General features: G+C 40.2%; 1 pseudogene; it reads left to right on the top strand.

Moving 5' to 3' along the window:
- Positions 1-814: 814 nt before the first annotated feature.
- On the top strand, positions 815-986 carry LOC133752466 (U2 spliceosomal RNA; annotated as a pseudogene).
- The last annotated feature ends 4,657 nt before the right edge of the window (positions 987-5,643 follow it).

Raw genomic sequence — 5,643 nt, forward strand, 5'->3', positions numbered from 1 at the left:
CCCTCTCACTGTCTATAACTCTACCTCTTAAATAAATAAATAAATTTTTTAAAAAAAAAAAAAAGGGAGAAACATAGCAGAAGATGGCTTAAGTGCTTGGACCCCTGCCACCAAAGTGGGAGGCCCAGGTAAGGCTTCTGGCTTTGACCTGACTCGGTGCTAGCCATTGCAGACACTTGGGGAGTGAACCAGCAAATGGAAGACCTCCCTATCTCCCTCTCTGTCATTCTTCCATTCAGGTTAATAAATTAAATCTTTTTGAAAAAAAAAAAAGAAATTAAATGCCTATTTCACATTATCCTTTTATTTATACATTTGATTCATTTGTATGCAGCCAATATCTCATCAACACTGTAACTCCCTTCTTCACCTGTACTGGAATTAACACCTGCTCTGAGACACCCTACATTTGAAAGCCCTCTAAATCTGCTTCAGCTCTAAAACACTACCAGGCCTTTCTACAGGTAGACAATTTCATCACGTTGCTTGAACTCTGTATCTCACACCAAGCTGACAAGTCCTCACAACTCTCATAGCACAGATGTTCTCATCATCCCACTTGGGCTATGCAACATGGTCAGCCTACCATAAACATTGTCACCTAGCACCAATATCCACAACCAATCCATTCAGTATGTGAACACATTCCTCAGCATGTGCTAAGATTTGAATGTGTACATTCTTCCAAACTTTATGTTGGAACTTAGGCTCCAATACAAATTAAATTAAGAGACAGGCATTTAGGAAGTGATTAGGTCATATGGGCTTCTACCTCATGAATGGAATCAAAGTCTTTATCAAAGAGCCTTCACATATTGCTTCTCGGCCTTTTGGCTAAGATCAAGTGTGTAGAGTATTCACAGAGCACTCATTTCTTTTTTTTTATTTTATTTATTTATTTATTTTTAATTTTTTGACAGGCAGAGTGGACAGTGAGAGAGAGACAGAGAGAAAGGTCTTCCTTTTTTGCCGTTGGTTCACCCTCCAATGGCCGCCGCGGTTGGCGCGCTGCGGCCGGCGCACCGCGCCGATCCGATGGCAGGAGCCAGGTGCTTCTCCTGGTCTCCCATGGGGTGCAGGGCCCAAGGACTTGGGCCATCCTCCACTGCACTCCCTGGCCACAGCAGAGAGCTGGCCTGGAAGAGGGGCAACCGGGACAGGATCGGTGCCCTGACCAGGACTAGAACCCGGTGTGCCGGCGCTGCAAGGCGGAGGATTAGCCTAGTGAGCTGCGGCGCCGGCCACAGAGCACTCATTTCTATTTTGCCTTTCTGCCACTCTCTAAATGAGAACACAGCAACAAGGTACCATTTAAGCAGTAGCAGCCCTCAGCAGACACATTATCTGCCAGCATCTTGCTGTTGGACTTTGCAGCCTCCAGAAATAATTTTCCGTTCTTTAGAGAGAGGGGGAGGGAGGGAGGGATGGAGGGAGGGAGGGAAAGAGGGAGGTGGAGGGGAGTAGAGGGGAAGGAAAGGAGGAGAGTGGAGGGGAGAGGGGAGGTGGAGGGAACGGAGGAAGAATTTACTTTCTATTGCCATAAACTGTCTAGGACTTGCAGGATATTTAAATTCAATGACATGAATAACTAATGTATCACATGTAGTACTTTGTTACATGAGCAAAAATGTTAAATGTCATAATATTAAAAGTGGATCATGTTCTATAAACAAACAGTACAAAAGTAATGGATTCCTTGTCCATTAGTTTGTATTCTCAAAATCTTTAATTCTGCTATTATAAGAGTATATATTGCTATAATAGACCTTGAGTTGAATTAAGAGACAGGTAAAATATTATAGTTCAATACATGGTAACAAAGATTTATTCTCTATAAAAATTCCAAAAATTATAGAGGACCTCCAAATAAATAGTTGGGATTACCTATCAAGTGCAGTAGATTCATTTCATTGATATATTTTAAAGTGATGACATCTTTGGGCTTGGGCCTTGTCAACATCCATTTGATCACATTAAATTCTAAAGGATGCAATTATGGAATGCAATCATCTCTCCTCACCTTTCATTTCCAACCTGGGTGCCCACATGTTCTAGAATGATATATAAGTAATGAACAAATACATTGTTTTGCATCTAAATTTGTGTATTTCTTTAAAAGACTTATTTATTTGAAAGGCAGAGTTACAGAGAGGCAGAGGCAGAGAGAGAGAGAAGAGGGGGGAGAGAGAGAGAGGGAGAGGGGGAGGGAGATTGTTCATCTGCTGGCTGACTCCCCAAATGGCCTCCATGGCTGGAGCAGGGCTAATCAGAAGCCAGGAGCTTCTTCCAGGTCTCCCATGCAGGCACTTGGGGCCATTTTCTACTGCTTTCATAGGCCATAGCAAAGAGTTGGTTCAGAAGTGGAGCAGCTGGAACTCGAACCGGCATCCATACGAGATGCTGTAACTGCAGGTGCAGCCCTATCCACTATGCCACAGCACCAGCCCTCATATATGGTTTTTACTAGGCAAAAGCTTCAGGATTGTATGTGACAAAAGTCAACTTTGTAATCAAAAGCAATGTTTCCTAAACTCACTGGAACAAAGAGTCATTTAGAAAATTGGAAAGCCATCACTTCTCGGCTTTTTGGCTAAGATCAAGTGTTTGAAAATTGGAAAGCCAAAGAAATGTGAGTTAAGAAAAAGAGCTCACACAGTGAAACTCATCAGAAGGAGCTGCTCCTTGTTTGATATTTTCCTTTAGTCTTTCAGGGCCATGTTGCTTTTCATGTAAGAATGAAATCAATCATATGTTCTACATATACCAATTCATTATGTCCTCCTGTTCTGAGGGGCTATCATCTATGTGTTACATATAAAGAAATAAGACTCAGACGAGTAAGGGGCTTGCAATGTTACACAGTAAGTTTTGTGGATGGAATGCATATCGTCCTTCTATCAGTGTTTATTCTCTCGGTGATCTAATCCAATTTCATGCTTAAATACCACCTCTACGTTCTCCTCTCTTAGGACCCCTCATCTGATTCTGGATTCCTTTTCCAACTGCCTACCGTACATTTATACTTGTACCACTGAAATACCCACTCACCCTTGACATGTCCAAAATCGAAATCCTGATATTCACCTCTCTAAACCTGTTCCTTCTACCATCTCAGTTGCTGGCAACTTCCTCTTTCCATTTTCTCAGGCCAAATCCTTGGAATCATCAGAATTCACTTTCACCTCACCAGCAAATTCTGTAAGCTCTATTATCAAAATATTTCCAGAATCTGCTGGCTCTTTACCACCTTCTTTATATTAGACCACCACCCTGGTGAAAGGAATTAGCATATCTCATCCAGATTACTGCAATGCTGCCATAAAAACCTGCTTTTCCTATACTTTATTATCAATAGAACAGCCATAACTATGTTTTGTAATAACATCACCCTTCTGATTACAAAGCTTCAGTGGACTCATCTGAATCAGAACAAAATCCAAAAATCTCTACAAAGGACTTTAGGCCCTACATGATTTGTACCTCTCTAGGTTCCTAGAATACATCAGATATGCTCTAGCCTTAGGAATTTTGCACTGACTGTTCCCACCACCTGAGGCTTTCTTCTCCCAGGCACACAAATGGCTTGCTCTTCTATCTCCTTGTTTTCTTAGTGAGGCTTACTCTAAGCATCGTGTTCAGAACTGAAATGATACCTTTCCTACCCAAATGCCTTCCACACTTTATTATCTTCCCCAAAACACTTATCATATTTTTAAACATTATATAGATTATTTATTTAAACCTATTTCCCCTAAAGTAAAATGTGAGTTTCCATGAACATAGGAATTTTGTTCTGTTTAGTACTCTATTGTGGTCCAGGAACCTAGAACTGATTTGAACCAGAAATATTCTTGAACAACTAATGAATTAATCTATCTTTAAATTCTAGCCATTTTCCACTATCTGTCTTGTATTACTCTCCAGGAATTAGAATATATAGAACCAAAGGAACAAAATCAGCAAAAGACAAATGGTTTTATGAAAGAATCTAGTGAAAAAATAAAAGCACTAAAGATAAAATATAAACATGAGCCAGAAAATTTACAAAGGCACATTCACAAAGACACATGACCATGACTCGGAATAATGTTTCAAGATCTGTAATACAGAAAGCATCTTTACAAAAAAAGTAGGATATAAGAGTAAAAATAAAATGTATATGTCACTTGTATTAATAAGCATATCAGTGTACAGGTGAAAGGTGTCAGACTTTCAACCCAAGACAATATCTGCCCAACAAAAGAATGAAAGGCTACGAAACTTAACTGAGCTCATTCTACATCAGCATAATGGGTAACTACCAATGTAAATGAGTTATGACTTGATGCTCAAAGAGGATGGTTAAGTCACCTAGATCATAAAATTTCAGAAAAAAAATATTGGATTAGAAAGCATTTCAATCTAATTCAAAAGTCTGATAAAGAATTTTAGAAAGTAATATCTTCTTTCTGCTATAGATGAAAGTTTTTAGAATCGATTAACAAAAATAACTGGGTGGGTAGGTGTGAAGGGCGATTAGAACACTATCATGCCATATTATCTACAGATCCCCAAAAAGCCATTTTTCTTGACTTTATTTGACTAAATACTCAATTTCAGGAACTTAGTATCTCCTAAACTCCTAGTCTTCTTTTTCAATTTGCTTATTTACTTGAAAGGCAGAGTTAGAGTTAGTGAGAGAGAGCGGGAGAGTAGAAGAAGGGGAGAGGAGGAAGGGGTAGGGGGGAGAGAGAATTAATGAGAATCTTCCATCTGTGGTTCACTCCTCAAATGGCCTCAATGGCCCAGGCTGGGCCAGGTCAAATCTAGGACCTTCATCTATATCTCCCACATGAGTGCAGGGCCCCAAGTACTTGGGCCATCCTTTGTTGTTTTCCCAGGAATATTAGCAGGGATCTAGATCGGAAGTGGACCAGCCAGAACATGTATCAGTGCCCTTATGGAATGCTAGCATCACAGGCAGTGGCTTTACCCACTATGCCATAATGCAAGCCCCCCTATTTTTCTTGAGAAACTGAATTCAGGTGCTTTTTTTCAATTTAATGGATCATAAGCAGATAACATTTACTGCCCTATCAATGCAAACCTTGCAGCAGCTGTTGAGAACAAAGCTATCTCAGAAGCATATTGGAGACAAACTATCGAAGATAGCCTCAAAGTTGTCCACCATTCTTCCAAACATTTACTATGAACACAGCAGGACCAATCCCTCAGTCTATTTGATACTAGGAAACCTGAGCTAAAAGCCAAAGGTCTTCTCTTTCAAGATCTTTTTGATAGAGTCCATGAAAGAGATGGTCATAGGTAATAATGGCACAGAGTGATATTATGGAGTTCAGTGTTGAGCATGGGTAAGACAAGGAGGGAATCAAGGACAGACATAGTTATGAGGCTAGAAGCATTAGCATCACAAAGAGGAAGAAGTGACCTTAGGGGGTGCCATGAGAGTGGGTGTCAGGACCCACATGTTTCAGGCTAGACTCAGGAGTTCAGTCCTTATCAAATCCACCAGATATATATGTACCAACCAAAGAAGGGTCTCAGAAGTCAAGCAGAAGTAAAATTTCAGTAGTGTATTGCATCCCAAAACTCTATAGCTCTTCTCTTTTTTTTTTTTTTTTTTTTTTTTGACAGGCAGAGTGG

Source organism: Lepus europaeus, chromosome 2, assembly GCF_033115175.1.
Source record: "Lepus europaeus isolate LE1 chromosome 2, mLepTim1.pri, whole genome shotgun sequence".
Taxonomy (NCBI): Eukaryota; Metazoa; Chordata; class Mammalia; order Lagomorpha; family Leporidae; genus Lepus; species Lepus europaeus.